Source organism: Acartia tonsa, chromosome 12, assembly GCF_053477335.1.
Source record: "Acartia tonsa isolate MP-2025a chromosome 12, ASM5347733v1, whole genome shotgun sequence".
Lineage (NCBI taxonomy): Eukaryota > Metazoa > Arthropoda > Copepoda > Calanoida > Acartiidae > Acartia > Acartia tonsa.
The window spans coordinates 18,243,911-18,258,353 of NC_137271.1; positions in this window are offsets into that span (position 1 = coordinate 18,243,911).

A 14,443-nucleotide genomic window follows, 5' to 3' on the forward strand; every position below is an offset into this window, starting at 1 on the left:
ACATCAATGTGTCGGCCATTATCCTATATCAATACATCACTGGATTTAGGGCCTATTTCGCTTACATCAAAAAAAAAATACACATTTGCAAAGACGACATTTACAAATTTGACAAAGTTGCGGTATTTAGTAAATAATTTGCGCTTTGCCGACCAAATTCTACGTTTTATTGATTATTTTTCGTCTTTTGTAAATTACGCTACGTCTATTTATTAAGAAGAGTGATTTTCTGTGGTTTTAAAGTGATTTTTTAAAATATTTATGGATTTTGGTGAAAAACAATTAATTTATTATTATCATTTTTGATGGTACACTTAAACAGGTGAAATAATTAAAATGCAAACGCCCATAATTATTTCCTTATTACATCACGAAACAGGTTATTCCAATTATTTTTTGCTATTTTCAAACCAGTTCTAACCTGTGAAGAAATAATATTTTTCGGATTGTAATCGATTTTCTACAAAAATTTTAACATTATTACTGTTTCAATAATTTTCTTATCCGCGGTCAATATCTGTGTCAAGAAAGTATACAATAAATATGAAATATAGAATATACAACGCATATTTACGCCGGGAGAGGTTAGGGACAATAAGCTGCTTATTGCATTAATCCTCTAAGTTTTATAATACATTTTCTTTATATGTTGACTTAACAACTTTTTGAACTTTGATTGGTTGCTTCAATAAGTCTCCAAATGTTTCAAATAACTTTTATCTAGAGAAGGGTTAATTTTTTTGATTTACCGGATTTTGTCTAATCCTATTAGATCTCTGATATGTACGTGTAAAATTCTGTTTTTGATAGCTCATAATCAGACACAATGTTCACTCTTTTCCTTCACGTACTGAAATGATATTAACTGTATGATTTAGGAACTTAATTACGCACATTTAAAGGTTTTAACGGGGAGATAGGAAACATTGGTCTATTATAAATATGATCTCTCATATGATCATTCCTTGATTAAAATCTTTTAGTACCTTTATTAAAACTTGGTTGCTTGGCATAAAATAGCAGTGTCTAAACTTTTCAACCAATAATGAACAGATGAAAAAATTTTGTTATTTGTCATGTATTGAAGAGTACATTGATTTATTGTCGATTGTCATAAGATCATATCCCTTGAACCCTGGTATATACAAGTGTAGGGTAAGGGGGGTGGTAAGTAAATGAGCGGTCAAGCTGATTATTTAAGTAAATGGTATTTACTGAAAACAGGAGGATGGGTGATGGATTGAATAACAGTAAAATTAATAATCATCTTCTTCCTACTTTTAATATGAAATAGTCACTATTCTTCAACCAAATAGATAAATCATAAATAATAGTTTGAGACATTTAGAAAATGATAAATCTTTATCTTTTAGCCTTTTTTTGAGTGGATGGTGTTTGATTTTCCAAGAAAATAGCCTAAAACCATAGGACGACCAGTAGGGACATTCCCTTAAAAATAAAGCACATGCGGTCCAATGATTACTGACAAGGAGGGGGGTTGGCCCGTTGGGGGGTTGGAGGAATAATAAACCCCTAAAATTAAAGCTTGGGCGTTTTTATTATTTGGCGAGATCCGAAGCTTCATTCGGATAGACAGATGGACATTGTTCTATATACTCTGTATTATAGATTAAGATTGTTAGTAAGTTGATTACGTAACAACTAGAAACAATTTTTATGGTTGCATAATTTACATTTTAAACATTTTTCATATTTTTACAGTAGAGTATAAAACTATCTATCTACTTTTAAAGAAGAAACTTTTCTATAATTTGGGTCTGTAGGTAAGGTTTAATTCGAAATTATTCGGTTTTTCATTCGTTAACACAGAAACTTTTTAGGGTTATATTGAATCTTAATGTTTTCTTTTCTAAGTAACAGTGACAAAACTTTTTCGCCAATAATTTCAATCTTCGGGTTATTTTTGTGTTTTGTATTTGTACGTGAATTAATTTATCGTTCATTGTCCTATCCCTGGAGAAACTATAAATATAGCTGGCTATCTGATCTCTTTCATGTTTTCATCTTATACTTCTGCATTGACATTAAAAAGTTTTTAGCTTAGGTTCCCATCTACTATCTTCTCCACATTCTAAAGTTTTCATTCTCTGTCCCTCATCTTTATTTTGTGTGTAAATGTATGCTGTATATGTATGTGTAAAATTCGGTGGTTTCTGCATTAATGCAAATTTGTACAATATCACAAATAAAATTGAAATGGCCATTATTCGCAAGATGAATTTAAAAGTAATGATATAGTATCAAAATAACCTGATAAACAAAACATAATCTATTTGTCATCTTCTTCATAGAATATCTAGATATAAGTATAGATTGTGTTTTAATCAAGAAGGAAGGGAACATTGGACTGCAGAGATGCCAAATTTGTGTATACAAGTTGTCTTCTTTTCGTTGACTTCGAAATTTTATTAAATCCTGATTGGTTGGTTTGAACTAGCAGTGTGGAATTCTTTCAACCAATAATTTATTTTAAGAAAGGGTTAATTTTGTTGGGGATCATACTTTGGGAAGTACATCAACAGGGGCGTCCAAGCTTTTTTATTTGGGGGGGGGGGGTACAATTTTTTAGGGGGGGGGGGGGGTAATTTGCGTTTGGTGGGGGTAAATTGGAGCACGAAGCGCGTCGCTAATTCCCCCCAAAAATTTTTACCCCGGGGGTAAAATTTGCTTGGGTGGGGTAATTACCCCCCCCCCCTGAAATCTGTTGGCAGGGGGAAATTTGTTTTAACCCCCCCCCAAAAATAAAAATTTACCTCTGGGGTAAAATTTTTTTTGGTAATTTAATAATGTAAAAAGGTACCTACCTATTAAGGAAATACCAATAAATATATTTTTTTTTAGTGATTTTTTATTTTGGAGGGGTATTTACCCCCCCAAAATTGTTTGGGGGGGGGGTAATTACCCACTCCTAAATGGTTTGGGTAAATTTTACATGGGGGGTGGGGTAAAATGAAAAATATTGTGCCAAATTCGTTTGGGGGGGGGGGGGCGGTAATCACCCCTTTACCCCCCCCCCCTTGGACGTCCTTGCACATCAATATACCGACCATTGTCTTATCCTTTTGAGCAATTTTGTGTGACAACTTGTAAAATTAGGATTGCAATTTTCTGCCTTGGACATTTCTCTCCCTCTCTCTCTGTCTTTCTCTTTCTCTCTTTATCTCCCTTTTTCTCCTTCTCCTTCTCTCTATCTCTTTATATTTATCTTTATCTACATTGCAAATTTTGTTTTGCATCCTTCCTTTGCCCATTTCCTTACAGTTGGTAGTTTTATCAGCAGAGATACTCTACAATTTTCAATATCTTTTTATTTAATCCTTATAGTCTTTTTAAAAGCGAAGCTTTCCTATAATTAGGGTCGGCCCGTCCGTACGTCCGTAACAGATAGCTTTTTTCGTTAATTTAGGCATGTTAGAATTGTCCTATAGATTTCAAATTTTGCATGGCGATTCCTTTAATAGTAAGTCCATTTTAAACATGTTTCTTTTACTTTTTAACAACAAATTTTTATGTGATCCAATCATCCGATTGATCTGATTTTTGTTATATTGATTCCTGTGACAACAAAGTATAATGTTATAAGCGAAGCAACTCTATAATAAAGTCCTAAAAATGTAAGTATGTCCATAAACATTATCCTGTATAAAGCAGTTTTTTAACAAATTTACTTACAATATTGCTTCGACTCTTATACATTTATATTCTGATTATTCAGTTCTGACACTATATAATTGTTAATGTCCGTTTGTCCTACCGTTTCAGTGCTTTGCTTTTATGGATGTTGTCATCCTTGTTTTTCAATTTCTATTACAATTCACAAGAACTTCGTATTATTTTGGCGTACCTTTGTTATGGACTAGAGGATGAAACCAGACAATAGCAAACTGAAAGCATCCCAAGATAGGTATGGCATAAAACCATACCCTCACTTATTTATAAAAATAAAATAGGATGAAACCACCATAGGAAGCCTAACTATAAAGATGGACAATATCGGTTAAGCAGTTAACGAAATCCTTCGCTACAGACAAAAAAAAACTTACTGCTTTATATAATAGAACATAGAAACAGAGTTATTTGGTATTAATGAATTTATTTTTGTATTTTTCCAAAGTTGCTTGTTATGGATGTTGTTATTCTTGTTACTTTTCATTGCTGACAAATGTTATGAGAAGTTTGAGTTTACATAATTAAAAGGAAACTTTGCTTTTTCAAAACATTTGTTAAACAAGGATGATAACATCCATAAGTAGCGAAGCCCAAAAATTCATGGATGGGAATACGGTTGTTTTCTTAAAACGACAGGAAATTAAATTTTCATATCCTTAACTTAAAAAATTTGTAAAATCGGACTATATACATAAGAGAAATGGTAAAATAAGGAAAAAATTAAAAATAGCCAAAAACCTGCAAAAAAGGCAGTTTGACTGTCATGGTTGTTTTCTTTAAAACGACAGGAAATTTAATTTTGATATCTATAACTGAAAAAATATTGGAAATCGGACCATAAACACCAAAGATATGGAGAAAAATGTGAAAAATACAAAAATAGCCTAGAACTTGTTTAAAGGTAGTCTGACTGTCATAGTTGTTTTCTGTAGATGACAGAAAATTTAATTTGGGTATCTATAACTGAAAAAATTTTGGAAATCGGACCATAAACACCAAAGATATAGAGAAAAATGTTAAAAATGCAAAAATAGCCTAAAACCTGCTAAAAAGCGCTCCGACCGCCATTGATGTTTTATAGTTAATTGTGCTCCTTAATGATGGAAATGTTGTCAAAATTTTAGCATTCTATCTTTTATAGGTAGGAGCTGAGTAAATCCCATTTCCCCCATAGTGTTACGGACTTACTGACGGACAGACAAAGTGAATTATAGAGTAGCTTCGCTGAGACAATGGACGAAAAATTGATGTTAATCCCCGATTTTAATAAACGAAATTACCCCTTCTCTAGTTAAAATTTATTGGTGGAAAAGTTTGAACACTTACGGTTTGTTCATTGCAATTCAGATAAAACAACAGAACCCAAATCTTTTTGGCCAATAAATGAATGATCGACGATCGTGTTGAAAAAAAAAATACAGCCCTGTTACGGGGATAGGACAAGTTTCTTCATATGAAAAAGACAAACAGATAAAAATGTGGGATAAACGAACAAATTAAACTTAATTTCATTAGTATAATATTCAAGTTTTGAATACATAGCAGAGTGAAGTTAAGAAAGAAGTTATGTTAAAAGGGATTTTAAGGTGTAAGACAATAGAAGATAAATTATGACAAAAGTAGTTAGGTACTCTTTTTATAGATTTAAATAATTGGTGAAAACCTTTTGAACACTGCAAGTTTAAACCAATGAATCATTAAGTAACAAATTACCCAAAGTTTTTAATCCAACAAATGAGAGCATTTTAAAACACTTGCAGGACCATTGTTAGTAGCGAAGCTACTCTATAATTCGAAATGTCCGTCCGTATGTCCGTCTGAGACAAAGTGGGGGAAACGTGATTTTCTCGGCCCCTATAGAAGATAGACAGCTGAAATTTTTAGTGAAGATTCTTATAACATATGCCCATCTAATCTATACATTGTTTTGTCCATCCGTCTGTTATTTGGGGTGCTAGATCGATTCCTACATTTTCATGTTTTCCTGATTTTCTCAATTCCTTTTTAAGATAATGAGCTGAAATTTTCAGGAATTAAATAAATTTACATTCTACCTATTTTCCTTAAGTTTTATTACGATTTTCTATTAGTAGGGGTGCTAGATCGATTCCTAGATTTTTAGGTTTTCTATTGTTTTCTCGATTCCTATTCAGGATTTGCGGCTGAAATTATTAGGAATTGAATATGCTCATATTCTACATTTTTTTATCACGTTTCATTAAGATTTGTCTATAAATTGCGGTGCTAGACCGATTCCTAGATTTTTAAATTTTCATGATTTTTAAGTTTGCGTGATTTTAAAGATTTTCTGATTTCTCTATTTTATCAACATTAATGTTTATTGTATGACACTGCTTTTTAGTAATTTTTCCTGATATATACTCATAATCTTTGAGCTTCGCTACTTATGGATGTTGTCATCCTTGTTTGATTTATAGTCCAAAGTTTCCTTCCTCCCTGACAGACTTGGCAATGAGATGGAAAAGTCTTATTTTAGCAATTTAGCAAGAACAATTTTGCGTCAAAGATCTACTAACAAAATTTTTAAAAATATTAAGAAGCTTTAAACTCAAGAAAATATTTATAGATACTAGCTTTAGAATTATGCCTAATCATCAAAAAATCTTTATTTGCGTAACAGCTATCCTTCGGATGGAGAACCAGCACACATTAAAAGGTTTTTACTTCATGACTCTTGTAATAGGAACATATATCATACTTGTGTGTGTGTGTGTACGTGCATTATCGCAGCCTCGACCAAAATAAGAGGGGCAGGGGTTAGAAATATAAGCAAGTACCATGGGGAAGGGATGGGGTGTCTCATAATAAAGAGAAAGACAGAGAATAAGAAATTGAAAATAAAGAAAATATAAATATAATAATAAAATGTAATGAAATAAAAATAGTCATGGATACTTACAATATTAAAAAAAAACCAGAAAATATACAGAGGGAGGGAGAGAAAGAAAGATAGACAGAAAGGATTTGAACTAGTAAATCATATAGAGATAAAGTTATAGAATAATATAGAGAAATTTAAGACTGGGGGAAGGGAATAGGGGATTGGTAAAACTCCCAACGGAGTAAGATAAGGAAATGAGTGGGGGGTAGGGGAGGGGGATACGGCCCTATAACAGCTGATTTCCCGGGTAATTGCTTTCCTGTTATGGTTCAGAGCCGGGCCCGGGCCGATACCAACACACAAACTCACACACACTGACTAATACACACACTCACACACTCGCTCACTCTGCGAGGTCCCACGGCCCTTCACTGAGGCCAGTGCGGAGCACAAAAAGAGGGGTGGGTAGGAAAAGGGAAATTTTGGGGAAGTGGGTAAAAGAGAATTGGACTGGAAATGAGAAAAATTGGGGAAAGCATAGTATGGAAGTGGGAATGAAAAAAGTGGAATTAGGGGGAAGGGAAAAATTGGGGAATATTTGAGGGAGGATTATGCAAGATAAAGGTCCCAAGGGAAGGCACAGCTAGGGGAATAGTGGCACTAAAGGGGGAGTAAAATGGTTTATTCAAATAAGATACATACAGTAATAATAATACAGTTTGCAATTGAGATCAGTCAAGAAAACACGCATTTTCTAAATATTCTAATAAAATTTAAATTTTCCTAATGTTTAACATACTTTTTACATTTTAGTGAAATCAGTTTAATTCAAATTATCAATAGTTTTTGTCAGGTTTATTTCAAACTTATATTTTACATTTTTTAACTTAAAAGGTTAGTATATATTTTTCCGACGTTTAAAGCATGTGTATTAGGCAATAAGAATACGTATAAAAAAGAAATTGTTTTATTTTAATATTTTCAATTTCATTTTGTTTGGTATGGACATAGTTTTACAAGTTAGTAGCGAAGCTACTATATAATTTGCTTGGTCCGTTGGTTTGTCTGTCTTTAAACTGTCAAATGCATAAAACTTTTCAATATTATTGTTTACAGTCTAACTTAGAATTTTAATCAAATAATAAACCCTTAGATGAAAGAATTATCATTTTAGACCATGTAGTTTTGAAAAAGATACAAGCAACTTGTACATATATTCAACATTAATACATGATAATATTAATGATTTTAGGTCATTAACTGCTTGAGTGATGAATACTTATGTAATATATCTTAACATACTAAACATTAAGGTTATTATATTTGTATACTCTTGTGTTTTATGCATATACTAGTGGCTACGTCCCTTGAGCCCTCTAGGGTAGGTTTTAAGTTTAGGGGGAGAGTGTAAAGTCGACTCCTAATTTTTATTGAGTCTAAATAGGAAAAAGAATAAAACTTTTTTTTTATAGGGATTATATTATTTAGCAGAGTTGTGGTACGCTCCCCTAAAATAGTTATAAACCTTCCCAGGACTTATGAGAAGCTACACTGTAAGGTTGGAGAGATCTTTCGGGACAGACAGACACAGATCCTGTTACTTTTATGTGAGGATTATTCTCAAATTAAGCATAATTAAGAGTATAGATTCAGGTATGTATTATTTTTGCTGCTCAACCTATGGACATAATTTCTCTTGTTTTATTAAATATGTCGCTGTGTTATTAAAGATGTTTTGTTTTCGAAGAAGATCATTTATCATATAGGAAAAGTTTTCTAAATATTTTCTTTTCATAAATATTATTTTAAAACTTGCTCTAAGAAACTATGTACCTACAATATTTTAAGTTAAATATTTTCTTAATTTGAACATTATTTTTATTACACTGTCTGTCTATATATAAGGCTTGTGTTCTTTATATCACAATTAAAACAAGCATGACAACTTACATGAAAGCAAAGCTCTAAAATCAAAAGTACAAACGAACAATAATTCAGAATTTGTTGGAAAATTGCATAAATCATGATACTATAAAAGGACATACTTTCATTATTCACGCCAAGCTACAATTGAATCAAGACATAAGTAAGTGCCGAGCTTTGGGACCTATGTATGGCGAAATTAGACATAAAACCATAATGATTCCAGGTAAAACCAAAATATTTCAGCAAGATCTTTTTGAGAAAATTAGATTTGAAAATTTCAAGTTCAATTTTCATCCCCTAGGAGTTACCGCATAATAATGACAAGAAAAGCAAAGATTATTTATTTAATATTTGAACAACTTTGCTTTTATAAAGTCTTTCATAAAACCTCTCTATATATGATTTATTTAAGGCTGAATTTCTGTGACCTTAGCAAAGCAACTGATAAAAATGGCCATTAAATAACTCCATTCAGGAATGGTTTTATGAAGAACTTTATAAAAGCAAACTTGTTCAAAATTTTAAATAAATAATCTTCGCTGTTCTCGTCAAGTTTATGCGGTAACTCCTAGGGGATGAAAATTGAACTTGAAATTTTCAAAGCTAATTTTCTCAAAAAGATTCCGCTGAAATATTTTTGTTTTATCTGGTATTATTATGGTTTTAAGTCTAATTTTACCATACATAGGTCCCAGAGCTCGGCACTTACTTTTGTCTTTATCCAATTGTAGCCTGGAGTGTATTACGATCTGATTATAGAGATGCTTTGCTTATAATTTTGTACCTTGTTATAGGAATCAGTACTGCAAAAATCAGAAAATTGGATACTTATATCTTACAATAAGTTGTTGTCAACAAAGTTATAAACAAAGTTATGGACGTACAGACTTTTTGGAACGATTATAGAGTTGCTACGCTTCCATAACAAATGTTATAGGAATCATCATAATACAAAGTTTAAAATCGATTTCTTTCATGTCTAAATTAACTAAATAAGCCATCCATTTCGAATGGACGGACGGTTTTTTGTTACATTGAGCTTTGCTATTATGTAAAATGTTATTCTTGTTACCTAATATTCATACTAATATCGGTTAATATATTATTTTACTGGTTCTACTTAATTACCTATACACATACCTTTAGGTAAAGGGCGGAAGCATAACCGACAGAAACACAACTGATCAACTGATGCTAATGTCAATGTTACCTATTCAAGTTTTTATGTCGGCAATTTTAACTTTTTTAGATCTTTCTTTTCTAGGGGTGATTTCACTCGGGAGGGTGGTGGTACCCTTCCCAAAAATGATTATAACATTCCCAGAACCTATGATAAGCTACATTGTAAAGGAGAACCATATCGGTTAACCGTTTGGCTAGATCCTTCAGTACAGACAGACAAACTGATATATAGATAGATAGACAGACATACACAGATCCTGTTACTTTTATATAAGGATTAAAAAGATATTATTTTGAGTTTATTGTTTAGTGCCTTACTGAAATAAATTGTAATCACGATATCTTATTTGATGGCTCTTAAACTTTGGGAACTTTGTATTAAATGATGATTGGTTGGTTTCAAACTATTTAGGCCAGGTGGTAGTTGTCTGGATTATACATCTAAACTTTAACATTTATTGTGTGTGTTTTTAAAGTTTTCGACCGATGCACAGTGGGCCAGCAGGTGTCAAAATACAAAAATTGAGGGGGTATTTGGTTTCTTGGTATTTATATTTTTTTCTTTATATGACTAAATTACATACATTAGGGCTTTTAAAAATGATATTTTCAAGGTCCAGGTGTATTTCTGAGTGCGTCCAGTGCCTAACAAAGTAGAGTAGGGTCGCATTCTTTTAAGGTTATTTTTGACCACTACCAACCCTTCTTCAATTCAAGATTTCTCAGGCTAATGATGGCCGATTTTCGAAAAATCAAGCTTCAGATAAACGTTACAACAATTGTAATCAGATAATAAAAGTAAAACTAGAAATAAATAAATAAAATGGTATTTAAACAATCAATTATATAAAAAATATTCCTAAAATTTTGCTTATTTTTAAGCATATGTCAACTTTCAAAGCTTGTAGCAAATTTTGCCCAGACTTGCCCGGTCTAAGATCTTAACTCTCATAAAATTTAGCTCATTCATAGGCCAGGAGAAAAGATTTTAGCTGCAGCCGTTTGCAGCCGTGCATTCTAGAAAGTTTTAAAATTTGCTGGTTGAATTTTAAAAACTACAATTTTATACGTACGTTAAGAATTTGAGTTGCGCATTTTTTTTCAAATAAACCTAATATTATATGTGTAAATGTGACAATTTTGTATACTGTCATTTTTTCTCTCTCTCTCCCTATCTCTCTCCCCCCCTCTCTCTCTCTGCCTCTGCCTCTGCCTCTGCCTCTCTCTCTCTCTCTCTCTCTCTCTCTCTCTCTCTCTCTCTCTCTCTCTCTCTCTCTCTCTCTCTCTCTCTCTCTCTCTCTCTCTCTCTCTCTCTCTCTCTCTCTCTCTCTCTCTCTCTCTCTCTCTCTCTCTCTCTCTCTCTCTCTCTCTCTCTCTCTCTCTCTCTCTCTCTCTCTCTCTCTCTCTCTCTCTCTCTCTCTCTCTCTCTCTCTCTCTCTCTCTCTCTCTCTCTCTCTCTCTCTCTCTCTCTCTCTCTCTCTCTCTTTCTCTCTCTCCTCTCTCTTTCTCTCTCTCTCTTTCTCTTTCTTTCTCTCTCTCTTTCTTTCTCTCTCTCTTTCTCTCTCTCTTTCTCTCTTTCTTTCTCTCTCTTATTCTCTCTCTCTTTCTTTCTCCCTCTCTCACTCTCTCTTTCTTTCTCTCTTTCTTTCTCTCTCTCTCTCTCTCTCTCTCTCTCTCTTCTTATAATTCTCTCTTTCTGTGTGTGTGTGTGTGTGTGTGTGTGTGTGTGTGTGTATGTGTTTGTTCATAAGTGTTGATGCTACATAAAACTAACCCTTACATATGAAGTCCCTTAATTTATCCCCCTTCCCCATAAAAAAAGCATTGACGTCCTTGTATAATGTCCTGAAATAGTGCAGAAATAACTAATTTTTTGTTAACAAGAATGACAACATCCATAAAGCGAAGCTCTCTGAAACGGTTGGACAAACGAATATTACCATTTGTAAAGCTTTATATTAAAAACCTGTCGTATTAGCGTAAATGATAGCATACCTGTGTGTTCGATTCTTGTTACACCATGTTATACTAATGACGTTAAAAATGTTACCTTCTGCTGCTATGTCTGATACATGACACTAATAGTGAGAGTAGGGCATCATTACTTAAACGTTTTTTAAGCAAACACAGGGAGGAAGGGACCATTAAACCATAAATTATACTAGTACCCAAAGCTTTCTAACCCCGTGGTATTATTTGTTGGCTCAATTTGTTGACCATTCATTGAATTTTGTTGTTGATCTCAAATTTCTTATTAATAATGTTATTCAACCTGGTTAAATTTGTCAGGGATCTTAATGGATAAGACAAACAAGATTAACATTTCTGTAGATTAAAATTATCCATTAGTTGAAACATTTAGAAGCTTTTATAGAACTCAAATTTAATAAAGGTACCCAAAGTTTTTAATCCAGCGAATAAATAAGCATAAGTTTAAAACTTTTGGTATTTGTGTATTTAACATTCCTATTCCCCCTCCCCCCGAACTTTGTTAATTTATTATCATTATCAATATACCGTCCATTGTCTTATCCCCTGTGATCCTGGATAAAATAAATTAATAATATTATATAATTAGCTGTGGAGATATTTATATTGATTATTATGGATTTTGTCATCCTTGATATTAATGCTCCTCAGTCTAGTTTTTTCAAACTGGGTATTTCCCCCCTCCACAGTTAAAAATGTTTGCACGCCCTTGAACAAGAATGAAAACCATGCATCTTTATAAAGTAAAAACGCATTGAATACTAAGATTCTTAGATAGTACCCTACTGTTGGAATTATTATGAAAAGTTTGAAATCGATTGGACAATTATAATTTGTCTCAATTATTAAAAGGAGCTATACGTTTTGAACGGACAAACGGATAGAACGACCGGAATTATAGAAAAGCTTAGCCTTTAACAATTGTTGCTTATGCATAGCTATACTACTAATCAGAAGTCAAAAGGGATTAGACAATGGCCAATAATTTGATGTACATCCCCAATAATGATATACAAAATTACCCCTTCTGTAGATTACAATTATTGGTTAAAATGTTTGGACACTCAACTTTAAACAATCAAAATTTAATAATAAGTCCCCAAAGTTGTCAAGTCAATGAATAAGAAAAAGTTATTATAAGACTTTGCGGACTAAAGTAATAAACAGCCCAATGCCCCCTCCCTCCCAAACTACTATACTGCTTTTTCCAGAGAGAGTGAGAGGGGACAGTGTGTTTAATACAAAAGTCCCTAAAGTTTTATAAAAATGTTTTCTAATTCCTTGGCTTTTCAACTTTAGGGGGCTTTAGTTAATTTTGATTAGTTGTTTCATTGAGTTGAGTGTTCAAACGTTTCAACCAATAATTGTGAAATGAAGTTCTGTAGGTTAAAAAAAACCGCGAAAAATACACCAAAACCACCTGAAGGAGTGGTTAGAGGTGAAGTGTACATAAAAGTAAAGTTGCTTAAAATTTAAAAATATGAAATTGTTCTTTTGGTGTTGAAACTGTAAAATGAAGTTTGGTAGTAATTTTTAAAAAAAATCCGCGAAAAATACACCAAAACCACATGAAGGAGTGGTCAGAGGTTAATTATACATAAAAGCAAAGTTGCTTAAAATTTAAAAATATGAAATTGTTCTTTTGGTGTTGAAACTGTAAAATGAAGTGTGGTGGTAATTTTTAAAAAATCCGCGAAAAATACACCAAAACCACATGAAAGAGTGGTCAGAGGTTAATTGTACATAAAAGCAAAGTTGCTTAAAATAAAAAAATATGAAATTGTTCTTTTGATGTTGAAACTGTAAAATGAAGTTTAGTAGTAATTGAAAAAAAAATCCGCGAAAATTCCCCCAAAACTGAGTATACACAAATAAGCAAACTTTTAGTTTTTGCTTAGATAGACATTTCATGTTTTACAATTTTTTCTCTAAAACAAATAGTTTTTGAGTTATTGAATTTTGAACCGTTTTGGCCAATTCTGGCCCACTGTGCGATGGTTTAAATTTATAGTCATAATGATAAATTGGACAAAAGTACAATGAGATTGTATTTGCCGGTTGTATGAATTCTGCCGTCCCATCAATTCACATTATATAATATGTATATAATGGTTGCAACAAAATAGAAATTATGTATATCAATCCAGGGAGGGAGGCGACATTGGGCTGTTTATTGCATTAGTCCCCAAACTTTTACATGTAATATCGTTTTCTTATTATTTGGGATTATTTTGTGAATCAAGATTGGGGATGTACATCTATTTCATTTACAAGTATATTAGTCTACAGTTTAAACAATACTAGATATTAGGCTGCTAGGTCAATTACAATGTAGTCAGTTGGCTTCCCCTTTAAATGTATTTTGGGAGAAGGATTCAAATATACAATGGGTCTACAGGTTAAATTTAGATTTATTACAATAGCACAGTTTTACAATATTTTCACGGTTCTATAGCAGAGTAGCTACTCTGTTTATATGTCTGTCCACTACCTATGTTTATGAGAACATATCAGTTTTAACTTATTTTCACTAACCAGTTTATCAGTCTTATCATAATCACAGAGTAGCTGAACTTCTTCTTATAATGAATTAGGCATCAGGTAGTAAGGGAGGGGACAATGGGCAATTAATTCAATTTAAGAGTATTTGCTGAAAGACCTTGAAATCCAGATTAATCCAAAAAATACGGAGGAAATTGTAAAGGGAGAGTTAATACAATACAGAAAATTATAAAATAAGAAGAAAGTTCCAAGAAAAAAGCATTCATTTGAAAATTATATTACCAGCACATCAGACTGACATAACCATTCTGT